The 13,484-nt window shown below is 39.6% G+C and overlaps 1 protein-coding gene across 6 annotated transcripts in view; it reads right to left on the minus strand.

The window, feature by feature from the left end:
• Window positions 1-13,484, minus strand: part of LOC109297570 (transducin-like enhancer protein 4) — a 149,802-nt gene that overhangs the window by 118,247 nt on the left and 18,071 nt on the right. The window lies entirely within an intron of this gene.

The raw sequence follows: 13,484 nt of genomic DNA on the forward strand, positions 1-13,484 counted from the left end.
GGGGGGGGGGGGGGAAGGGTAGAGGGTTTGGCTGACTGGACCCCAACCCAAATCCTACTTGAAAAGTGAGTGTGTCCGGGGGGCGGGGAGGGGGGGAAGGAGGAGGACAGGGCAGGTCTCGAGTCTCAGGTCCTTGTGGGATCTGAGACACCCACCATGGCCCTGATCATCCTTGGCAGATCAGGGTTCGCCATGACTGGACTGGGATCAGCCAGAGCCCCCCTCCCAAGCCCCATACCCAAACATTAGGGACATGTCCCCTGCCAGGACCAGAGACCCTAGACCTGCCCCCTACCCATAAGGTACTGGGATACCAGGGACCTGAACAAGCTTTACAGGAAGGATCCAGGTCCAGGTGTTGAAGATTGGGGGGCAGGGAGGGGGGAAAAGAAATGGTGGGGGTGTGTCAGGCAGGGCCATGTCTGTGGGCAGGTTCAGAGGTCTGGGGTCTCAGGCCCCAGTGTGGACTGGGTCCATGACTTCTGGGTACAGAGGGAGGGGGCAGGTAGAACCTGGATGATCTAGATCCAGATCCAGATCCAGAGCAACTCAACTTGGATCAGCCAGACCCAGCCCTCTGCCATGCCCAAATATAATGAACCTGGCCTACACTGGGACCCAAAACCCTAGACCCACTCCCTCTGCCTCATAGACATGACCTTGCCTTTCAGGTAAGGCCTGGGGCCAGAGGGGTGGGGGTGGTCAGAAATAAGGGTGTTCATGTTTGTGGGCTGGGGGAGGCAGAAGTCAGGGGGCTCCAGAAATGGCAGGGGCAGGATTGGGCTTGTCTGGGACCAAGAAAGTGCTGGTGGGTTGTGATCCAGTGCTGGCAGGTCAGTTTTCCCACTGGCTCATCATTGTGGGCAAGGTGGGGTGGGTCAGGCACTGTCAGCTATACAGCCCAGGGCTGTGAAAATAGGCTGAGCTTTTTTGTAGTCCCACAGCTGACAGAGGGAGGGATTTGCTCTGTATTTGGCCAAACCAGGCAAATCACAGACTCATTTTTCCAGGGAGCAGGGGGAGAAGGCTGCACCAAGCAACATATGCTGGGATGCCAGAGGCCATTGTGGAGGCTTCTACTGGAGTAGTCAAGTGTACGTGCATTCATTTCTGCAACAAAAACTCCCCCAGAAGCCACTTCTACCTTATTACACACAGTTTCCTACTGGACCCACCATTTTTGGTCTACTAGAAACTGGTTTGAAGACTTGTGGTACACTCGGGGTTTTGATCAGCAAAACTGATTCCATCAGTAAAAACCAGTAATGCTTGCATGCATCCTTAGTCAAGAAAATCTGCCATTTTGACACAGATTTCAGAACAGGAGTGCTCCCAATCAACTATGGTTTCTACTGAAGAGCTGATCTCTCCACTACTCTGATTCTTCAAATTGTTATAAACAGAAGAGGAATATAGGCCCATACAGAAGGGGAACCAGACTTGGCAATAAAAAATTCCCCCATTAGGAGAACTTCTAATGTCTTCTCATGCTGTTATTTCTGGAAGAAAAGGAAGGGTTAGGAAAAACAAGCCAACACAATTAGCATGGGATACACCCACAGCTTGCTCTACCTTTGAATGTCTACTGGTAGGGAAAATGGAAGGTTAAAACCCTGCAATGTTCTCTCCAAGCAGGTGACTGTGAGAATTCAGACCATCAGTGCAGGATTTTTTAAATGCCAAATAGCATCAACTGGAAATAATGGAAGTTGAAGACACTTAGAATTTGTAGGAGCACAACAATATGCACGTTTGCTTACTAAGAGAATGTAGAGAACTGAGAAAAGTTAAAGAAATACAGACTAAAAGCAAAAGCTACAAAAACAGTTCACAGTTAAAAGAGCTCTAATAAAAGTATTCAGCAGTGTAGGTCATAATTGTGGATTTCTGGGGGGGGGTTGTTTTTTTTTTTAAATATGCATGTGCATTTCAGTGAGAGAAAATTGTGCAAAAATATCCTAAGAGCTGCTCCTGTTCTTGCCTATCTGTACACTGGAATTTGCAGTTTTCAGAGTTCCTAATCTCTTTATTCAGTGTGTTAGCTTACTGTATTTGAAAATCTGTATAACATGTCATATTCCAAACCTCCATTTTGACAAACATTTCATATAATTTAGTAATTAGTTTTCAAGTAATTCAGCAAGTCCAACATAAAAACTATACATTTACAACATTCCTCTTGAAATACTCAGCCAAATGGTAACTACTTCCCCACTATAACTTCTTCTGGCTCTATGCCAATTAGCAATGATCACATGATTCTGTATACTGAAAAATAGGTTATGGGAAGAGATTCTGCATTTGGTAAAATTCAACACATTAATCTTAATTTCAACTTTTTTTTCTCTTTTGTGGAGTCTAATTCAAAAGATGTCTAGCAAAAGGAAAAAAAGAACAGGAAGGTCAGTTTGACAGGATTCAGAAATCAGCTCTGAATCTTTCCAGTAATGCAAATTCAAATAAAGCACAACTTTCTAGTCTTTTAGCTCAGAACAACTACAGTACCAGCTTCACACCTGATACTATACCAGACACAAAGTTCAAAAACCAAAACGAGAAGAACCCAAAATATATTTTTAAAGGTTGAAATGTTTGCAATTTGTAATTTTTATATTTTTTTATTTTTTAAGATTTGGGTTGACATTACTGCACTTCTGCTGAGGAAGTGGAACCTAACCAACCATGGCTGCACGAGGCCAACAGCTGGCTGTGCTAGTTTGTACTGTACACTGACCTGGTCACTCAGAATGCTAGGATTCCACAGTATGTATATACTGACAGATTCAATCTTTTATAAAACTGTTTTCTTTTCTCTAAACACAGGCTACCATTACAGTAATTCTGAAGACATCTTGGAGCCTACATATTAACCAGATTTTCACAGTAACACAGCATGGAAGTCTCCAGCGTACAAAAACACCCCTACTCTGTTGAAGTGGGCCGTGATGAATATATGATAGTTCACACTTACATTTCCCAGACAGAATGCAAATATAATCTGGTCTGCCACTAGTTAACTCATAATAGGAAAAGTAGGCTTCACAAAGCAGAAAGCTGCATTTCTAAGTTTTAAAAAAAAACAAACCCACAAACACAACAGTGGCTCAATATTTTGCCCCTCAATAAGATAAAAAATTGTCACAGTTCATAATATCATAAATTGCCCCTGATCAGTTTCTGTTGGCAAAGCTTCTGTTTTGAACTCTAGAAACTGTGCATTCATACTTTTTGATACCTCTGACCATATTTACTTTAAGTTGAAGGAGTGAGCTACACAATTTTAACCTTAACCAGTTTAAGTAAAAACTGCAACATTTAACAAGTGTCAGTTTCACTAGCATAATACATCTGAAAAGCAACAAACAGGTTAACCTTTTTTATAAGCTTCTTAAAGAGGTGAGCTGGCAAAGAAAACTAAAGATGATTAAAAGCAACAAATGCTGAAACATGCACAAAATGCCCTTGTCAAAGATAGCCAAATACACAAACAAATGTTGATGATCAATTCATTCAAATGATCTTCCTCCAGAAAAAAATACTCTAGCCAAGGCAAATTCAGGGTCCAGTAAAACTAATTTTCAAACAACTTTAAAAACACCCATGACAGATTTCAACTTCAAATGAAACTTTTTTCAAAGCCACATACCAAATGAAAGAAAATGATATAAAAAAAAAGCAAAGCTGGAAGTATGAAGGAAAATAGAATCATCAATATCAGAAGCAAATGGACTGTTTTTCAGGTGCAGCTCACTAAAACTTTATGAAGCCAGGTTCTACAGTTACATTACAACTTGTTTGCAAAAACACCACAAACTACTAAAATTCAGATGAACCATATACTACCCATACCCTTCACTAAACCCATTGCATATAGATTATTAGCAAACAAGCCCAGAAGATTAATAATAAGGTTAAATATGAAAAACTGAAAGGGGCTAGAAAGGAAATTTTATATAAATGGATTAATTATCTTAAAATCAGTTTAAGAACACACTACTTATGATTATACACTGGGTGGTCACAGCCCAAATCCCAGCTGACTTGTTACTGCAAACAGCTATCACTAGACCAGTGATTCTGACAGTGTCAGATGCTTGTCTCTATGACCCTGCTGTCATTTAGACCAGAAACGAAACAGCCCAGTGGTCAAATACGGGGAAGCTTACACTCCCACAGATTATTCCGAGTTCTCTGAACAGATAGAGGTTTGGTGCCCAAGTCTGCTGAATTGAGACTTATTATGAACAGTGAAGTAACCCTCAACCCCAAGTTAAAAAACAGCACAGTTAGAACAAACCACATAATATTACTCTCTGCAAGCTGTGCATCTTGTGACACATACTGATACTTCTCTCAGGATGGGAAGGCACTGTTTCACTTCTCCCACTACACAGAAACCGATGCATGCTGCTATCAAATGCATAATAGCCTTTTCACCTCTCAGGTTAGCATCATATTGTGTATTAGCTGCAAGTTCTGCCTAATCCTTTTCAGCCACCTATGGGTTTCATTTGATAAATAAAGCCCCCCCCCCCCCAATCTCCATAGTGAATTTAATTTCTTAACAAAAAATTAAATCTTCCATGAGTTGGCAGTGCACACAATGGGATGATGGAGAAACTGAATACTGTGGTCAGACCTGTGTGAACAGACTTATAAAACAATGTGTGTTTTGTCAGTTACAGCAGACTGCGTGACAGACAGCAAAACCACATTTCCGTGCATTTTTTTTTTTTTTTAAAAGGATCTGTGGCTTTTTGCCACGGAGCAATACTATGGTTGACCAAAATGTAGCCTATGGGCTTGTTAATTTCATATTTAGTTAGGTAGGTTTATAATCTTGCCACCACTGCAAAGGTTTCAGACAAGTGTCTATAGGAAAAATGCATATATTCATAAGTAAATATTTCACACCAAAACAATTATTAACTATTACAATTGTTTCTTTTCATCAATGCTAGCTTCTTATGACAATTAGAGAATTAGTTGTGCTATTTTATTTCCAAATTGTAATATGTTGGCAAATTTCTAAGCAAATATATTTATGAATAATCACTACCCAGACTTAAAGATAACAGAAGAACAGTGTGGGGGAAAATTAGGTTTCATAGCTGTTGGGCAGTTCAGAGTTTATGTTATTTTCATTTGTATATGCTTCACTGAAGGCTTAGAAAATAAGCTGAAGAACATTAGCCAACACTATCCAGTTTAAAATAATTTAAGTTAGGTTTTCACAATTCTAGCATACCACGTTCTATAGGCAAAAGAAACAAAAGTGAGAAAACATCCACTTTCTTAATGCATATGTATACACATATATACAGCATGTCTGTTTTACAGTCAAAGGTATGATTGAAGCTCATGTAGGTATACGCAAAATAGCTTTAAACTAGCTGCAAAACCAAGCCAGGAAGCTGAATAATAATGCAGTTAGCCTGCACTGACTGCCATACTGGGGCAGCAACTAATCGTATATAAGCTAGCTTAAGTATTTCTAACCAAGCGTCATTGTGGTTTGGGGTGTAAAGATATGCACAAAGCCATATACAACCTGCAACTTCTAAACTCGTTATCTACATGAAAGCCTCATCTAAAAAAAGGGAAAAGATGTGATTTTCAATGGAAACAGCTCAACTCTGAAGGCCATCACTGCATAGACATTTTAAAATCGTTTGAGCTGGAAGTAGTTTAGATTTTTTTAACCTGTATACAGAGGGCCACCAAGTACACTGGAAGACAAAGAGCAGATTAATAAATATGTAAAAATTGGCGCCACGTGCAGACCAGGTAAATGGATCGACTTACTGACCCCTAGATGTAGATCCTTAGCAAATCGAAAACACACTGTCCCACTAACAATGAAATAGTGGAAAAGCAGGGTCAATTGAAGAGCTTCAGAACTATCAAACAAACATCTTTTACAATTTACTAATTTCAAACCTGAAATTACATCAATGCTGCGCTATGAATAGATCTCAGTTATAGTAAAATTCATGGGACACAAACTATAACCACTCTGAAAATTTGTCTCCCTTTTCCCATGCAAAGTAGCCCCAAGACTAACACCTGCCCTCTTCCCTACCCCAAATGGTAACTTGATTCTGAGATTCATGCTTAACTAACACTTCTGAACATTTGGGGGATCATGAAAAGCTTATGTTTGAAAACTGAAGTCACATGTACTGTACTAAAATAAGGGGCCTTCAATACTCCCGTACTAAGGAAATATTTATGCTTTGAAAAGTTAAAATGTTAGTATGCATACTGATGCCTGAAAGAAAAAAGAAAAGAAATAAAGCAAGAGAGTCTGTTACAGCCTTCCATCCTTCTCAAATGGAAGGAAGCTTATCCAAAGGTTAAATCAAAGAACTAGGAATCAAGACACCTGCACTTAAAACTTCCGCTAGCTAACTGTGGTTAAAAATACTAAGGCACAGACAGGTTAAAAGCAAGCATACATGGTATCCAGTCTCCAAATAATAATTTGTGTTTCAAAACGTACCTAGAAATATCAGTTCAGAATTAAGACCCCACTGAGCTACATTCTGTACAGACATAAACGAAGCTCCTACCCCAAACAGCTTCCAATCAATATTTAAAAAGATGACTACTGCTCGGGGTAGCGCAAGATTTATTTCTAGACAGGGAACTTACATGGCTCCCATTATACTAATATCAGAGTGCTTCACTGTTTTTAATATATATTCCCCCCTCAAAAAAATTAAAAACATTTGAGGTAAAGTATTATCATTTCTACTTTCCAAACAGAGAGCTGAGACAGAGGTGTCTAGCGGGGTTTTCAAAAAACACTTAAGTTAAGCAACTATATCCTATTGGAATCAATAAGCACATAACTACCTTTGAACACCTTGCACACAAACTAGACACACAAAGTCTAAATCCAATACTGCAATCCTAAAAACTGCACTTAGCTGCTGCCTTCCTATGGAGGCACCGGAACTATTTAGGTACCTCCGTGTCAGACAATAACATTCTTCAGTTGTGCTTCTGGACACATCCAGAAATGCCTCAGTCTCAATGGGGCTGCATGGCTTGACACCCAAGCCCTATAGGAAGACAGAAGTTAAATCATTATCTCCCTAGAGGGACTCTGTCTGAAAGGTTGGCTCTGAAAATTGCCAATCAATTTCTGGGTTGCAAAATGTGGCAGGGGACTAGGGGCCCCGTTAACTAACAGTTCAGTGAATAAAGCATTCATCCAGGATGTGGGAAACATCTGTTGGAAATCCCTTCTCTCCTTGAGGGAACTCAAACTTGCATTACCTGCCCCCCAGGAGATTGCTCCAAGCACCAGACAACAAGTTATTCTGAGATGAGAAAATTCTTGGCTTTCCTTATAAATAGTAGAAAAGAATTCTAGTGATTAGAGCACTCAAATGGATGGCAGGAACCCCAGATTCCAGCCCAAGCTTCAAGGACTGCTCATGTATTTGACATGAAAGAGTCACCGAATGGAATACATAAACAGTCCTGTGGAAGAGACGCAAACCCACTCTCCCAGCTGAGTGCCCCAATTACTAGGATACCCTACCAAGGTTTAGGTGCTACTTACCAAGGGGTAGAAGAATGCCCACAAGCAGCTAATATGAACCAACTGTCATTAACTTGAGTTTTGCTTCCTCCCTTTTCACCCTGTTGTTTGTATGTCCATACCATAACCTGGCATATTTGTTCTATTATGGTGTCCAGGCCCCTAAAAGATAGGTACTGCAGTACTCAGTGTCACGTGACTTATCACTACTTACGGATCTGCCTGACTTGCCTGAGGTCACGCTGAAAGCCCATGATGAGAAACAAAATACAACTCCAAGGTCTCCCTAGGGCCTTGTAAGCCCCAAATGCTGGGTCACTGTGCCTTTCTAGCTTATTGTTTAGAAAAGTATAAGTATCATTATTTCATAAATAAATTTATTTGTTTTACTAATGAGTTCTAATAAACTTGAACCTCCCTGTTTTCCAAGAAAAAAAAAATACAGCAGCTTTCCCCTTTTCCCCTATTAATTTCAAGTTGCATTTCTTGTTTCTACAAGCTTTTTAATTTACCAATATTCTACCACAGGATCATATCAGCCTTGTGATTTCCTAACACTCTGCTCATTCCTCAGTGACCTTTTTCTTTGCAAGTATATAGACAACAATTATCTAAGTGTTGTCCTCATTTTCACAAAGTGATCTGTAAAAAAAAAATGTATTAGAAGAAGATAGGAATAAAAACAGCTAAATTCCAGATGTAAAACAGAAACGGATAAATTGCATCTATACTATGAGTAATAGTTGAGCCATTTTGTTTGTAGGCAAGTCGCACAAACTTTGTATTCCATTCCAGGTTGGTTACATACAGAGAAAGTCTCATTAGAATCTCTTTCTAGAACATAAACTAACTTTCAAGTAAAGCAAAAGGGCCTAGCGTCAGACAGATGGACACCAAATTTAGACCAAACTTTAGAGTGAAAGACATTCTTCCTCGGTCTCAAATCAATGTTTTACATTCGAAAGCTTGTTGAGAAAGAGAAGAGATAGAAACAGAGTTATATAAATAGTTTTAGACAAGCTTTTGAATCTCTCTCTCCAAACACATCCACATCCATACCCAATGCTAGGTCCCTCCATTTTACTTCAAAGTTAGTCTTACAACAGAGACCCATGAGAATCCCACCCAACATATATACCTTATCTGGACTCTTACAATACTTCTGTCCATCATTCATATGTGACAAGAGTGATGTAGCAGCCATGATGCTCCAGAAATTATGCAAAAGGCAAAAATTTCTCAGGGTGATATAATAAATTATCCCAACCATACAGTTCTGTAAAATCAAAGTTACACAAGTTTTGAATACAAGATATTGATCAGAGACTTGAAGAAGTGTCTTTCATTCAAAAGCTTGTTTGACTTTGGACTAGCTACAAAGCTGGTCCAATAAAAGATACCACCCTAAGAAGTCCTTGCCTCTCACATGGTGGATAAAAGAAATGTGAGGTGCTAGTTTTCTTTACATGGATGTCCATGCAATTAGACCTAAGCAGAAGTGCAACCGCAGTTTTCTGTTACAATGTGGTCTTTAGAAAAAGTGTCACTTTTTTTTCCTCAGAAGTTTGAAGGGTGTGTAAACAGAACTACAGGCAACAAGATTTCTTTTATGCTCATAACTGTTGGAGTACAACACTCAGCACAGGATTGTATAGAACAGTCGAGCTAAAAGTCTTTACAATGTACTCTAGAAATGTATGAAGAATCACAGTTTGCTTGCATCTGGTTTAAAGGTATACCATGTCTTTAAAGGTACGCTACCTCCCTGTATAACTACCTTCAATGGCAATGAGAAAATAAGGAAGAGGGTAGGGGGAAGAAGTAAACCCCTTTGGACCTTAGGACACCAACAAAGCATTTCAGGAATATTCCAATTAGAGAGCAAGAGCCAATGATCTAAAAGTTGCCTGGACATTTGGCATGCTGGAGTTGTCTTTGCACAGTTGCTGCTTTAGGACGCCAAAACAGATCAAGAAGTTAGCTGTAGTATTACCACAATGGGAGGGGAAGGAATCTAAGGGAGTTGGAAGTAAACCACATTTTCAAAATGCTACATCTTTTGCAACCGGGCAAAGGAGGCATACAGGTCAATCCGAGTATTACCACTATTTCATCTATTAATATGTCATTGTTACTTTTTGGCATTACAAAAATGCTATGGGCCAATATCTTAAAATAGGTATTTACTTTGTACCAAGTCATACACTTTATAAAACAGTAAAATGCTGACAGCAGTGATGTTTTGATGGAGTCTATCTTTTACATTCAGGATAATTCAACACCATCTTTCAAAGAGGGCACTGTAAAGCAGGGTGGCTGTCATACAGAGTGAATGGTACTGCAGGGAAATATAAGACGTGAGGAGAAAATTAAGTAAGTAATTTCCTCCAATTGTTCCTTCTTCTTTGCCTCTTCCCTCAGACCAAGAATCCAGCATGGGCTTTTTGATCAATTTACACCTTATTCTACTTTTTCATTCCCTCCCCAAATATCATTCAGAGAACCAGCATCTCCACTCTCCCACATTTTCCTCTTTACATAAAATCTACTTGGTAAGAGCTAGAAGAGCAACTCAAGTGTCTTTATTATACACTAAACCACAGTGTGACTTCTTTGGACATAACACCAAATGTAATTCCATGGTTGCTTACATGCTAAAGAATCCTGTTGTAGAGTTGATAAACTTGCACAATTTTAAAGTATGTCCTCTTCCCCAACACACAAAATATTCAGTTAAATATTTTGAAATTCTTGAAGGGAAAATGCAAAGCCATTTCAAATGCTAAAAAAATATTATGCCTCTCAAAAGAAAAAAAGTATTAAATAAATTAAGCCTCATGAAGTATTATCATAACATAGCACAGAGCAAAGAGTCCATCCTAGCTTTGCTCACAGAAGCCCAGTCCTTCAAACTCTGCTGGAATGGCCCAGTCCTTCAAACAGTCCTTTAGGAGTTTAAGCAGGTACTGCCCTCTTCCTTAATTGCCATGCAGTTGGAAGATATTTTGGTTCACCTGCTTGCATTAGCAAGAGAGAGGGTATCAACCTGTTTAGGAAATCACCATATACGCACAGGAAGAAGGGTTATTGAAAACTCCATGCTGGTACCTAGGAAAGGTCATGAATTGAAACGGATGATAATCTAACACGAGTGCCTTGATTAATCTAAGACGAGTGCCTTGATTAAACTTTGCTCAGCATCTGTGATTTGAGAATTGCTTCAGTACCTCCCCCTTCACAGAAGTTAAAATTGAAATCAATTGATGCAGAGGTAATTCACTGACCACCAAGCAAAGATTAATGAGAGATGGGTAAACCACCAGAAATTATAAGTCTAGAAATCCACTCCCTCACTACCTATGTCACAATGCTAGAAGAAGAGAGGGGTTTAATTTTTACTGCTGTGAATCAGTACAGCCCTATAGCTTAAAAGATCAAAATTCTTTCCCCCCTGAACTCCAGGCTACAGGTTCAACACTAGCTATGATTAATTTTAAATGCAATTATGTTAATATGATAATTCAGTGGAAAACAGTAAGTGGTGGTCTGGAAGAGTATTCAGAGTCACTCAAGTTTTCTGTATAGTGTAATTAACGAACAACTATGCACTTTTCCTCAGATAGATAGGATAGAAGGTAAGACAGCTATGGAGATTTAAGATTCAAGTTCAGCCACTGCTTCCCCTTCTTTGCTGTTTCCATACAGTCAACCCCACCATTACTCTTCAGCAAGCCTTCCGTCTCAACTACAGTGGATAAAGGCGAGAGCTGCTTTTTCACTCTACCTCTCCAACCTTCTCCAGTATTAAATTTCAAACAGCTTTTGCTGTCACTGACTACAACAACCAAAATGTTTTATTAAGTCTTTGCAGAGAGCATATGTTGGCCATGTTGTATTTTGATTTGTTGATTCTGGGTTCAAACTCTGAAAAGGCAAGGGGGATGGGATCCCTTTGCTTTCAAAAGTGCCTTTCTGAAACAGTAAATCTGTTTCACTGGCTATGCATGTAATTGAAACACAGCTGATGGATTAAAAACAGCATTACCATATTCCTTATACACTATGCTGGTGATTCCAGAGTGTGGTAAAGGCTACCTATTTCTAGGTTTTACCCTGTTGGAAGTAGATTTTAATGGTTTTTTGTCCCCATTTTCAAATTCTTCCATAAACAACCAAAAGAAAAAAAAATAAAAACATCAAGGGGTTCCCATCACAAAACTAGACAGTAAATCAAGTTACTAAATGTTTAGCAGGTTTGTTTCAAGAGGGATGAAAGGAATATTTAACAAAAATTAAATGTTGTCAGCACATATACATGATGTGTATATGGCACATTACACTGCAAAACAAAAACAAAATCTGGTGGCACGACATGTTATTATGCAAACAGTATACTTGGTATAGCACAAATAAATGGGATAGTCTTTAACTTCTGCTCTACTACAAGATGCTTTGCTGAGGTTTTTAAGCAAAGATAAGAAAGAAAAGAAATACAAATTTCACTGCCAATGTTCTACATCTCTCTCCATCTGATTTATTTAGTCTATAAAGGGCCCCTGTGTAAATGTTACAGATATCATACAATTAACTGGTTAATGTAGCTGATCTCAAGGTAATCACACCATGTCCAAAGTAACCATCATGTCATAAAAAGCTCTAACCAGCTATACAGTTAGTACACATTTTCAAGTTCTAACTTCATAGCTGGCTGCTATCCAGCTTTAATTTGCACATGTAGCAGGGTGAGTGGGAGCCCTGTGGGCTGATAGAGCTCCCAGCCACAGGAGTATACCATACCCAGCTGGGGCTGCGAGTCCCACAACTGACAACTCTCAGCCCCAGCAGCTCCCGACTCAGGGTCCTGACAGCACCCCAAAGCTGCCAGAACTCAGACTCCTACAGCTGTAGTGTGCCTCCCCATGCTGGGACCCAGCTAGGTCCTGGCAACCCTGGGGTGCTTGGTGCACGAAAGGCCGGAAGACTGCAGCACCTCCGACCTTCTTTCCAAGGCACAGGGAGCTCAATTCTCAGCCCCCGCTGAACTCGCAACAAAGCATGAGGTGATCTCTATTGTGTCATACTACACTTACACCTCCTGCCATGTGATTGTATGGCTCATACATTAGATCACATCATGCCTTTACCTGCAGGTGTAGAGGTGCATATCTACCCTACCTGCTGCCTGACTTCAGACTAACACAGCTAACTACCTCTTTTCCCTATATGCCAGACACAGTAGTCCAGGATTTTCTCTCCTGAAAAAGTTGATTGTGCTCCAGCATGCTCCCCACCGGGTCAGAAACATCTCTCTCATTTTCAGAGACCAAGAAATGACAATAAAATGACACTGAATACACTTATTTTTTAACATGTCAAACAAAGTGTTGCAAGCTCTATTTTTTAATGTGAATCTTGCACCTAATGTTTTCTTAAGGCCGTAACCAGCTAGAGACCAGGTTGCAAGAAGAAAAAAAAAGATAGGAAAAAAAAAACTAAGGGCAACTTTGAGTCTCAAAAACCATATAAAACAAGGTTTATTATTTTTATCTCATGATTTTTTTCGTGAGACCAAAATGATTTAACATTTGAGGCTGGCAATGCTGCACATCATACTAACACATAAAGGGACCAATTCTAGTTCACTGTGGTGACTACAATTTTGACTTGCCTGACATTTGTGCATTTACATGTCAGCTGTAACACCGCTCTTCCATGCCAAATATTACATATCTGTCCTCAGATAGGAAAGATCATACCAAAAGGTCTAAAATCTCACATTTGGATCCAAGAACAATACCATTTCTATACCTGAAATCTGGTACAAAGGTTTTAAATAAAACTAGTTTTTTTAATTAAAAAAGGCCACAAACACTTAGCTCGCAACATTTCACTGGAAACCTTCATACAATTGTAAACGACGGGGGGGGGGGGG

The sequence above is a fragment of the Gavialis gangeticus genome, unplaced genomic scaffold (genome assembly GCF_001723915.1).
Source record: "Gavialis gangeticus isolate Ggan-Ray unplaced genomic scaffold, GavGan_comp1, whole genome shotgun sequence".
NCBI classification, from domain to species: Eukaryota; Metazoa; Chordata; order Crocodylia; family Gavialidae; genus Gavialis; species Gavialis gangeticus.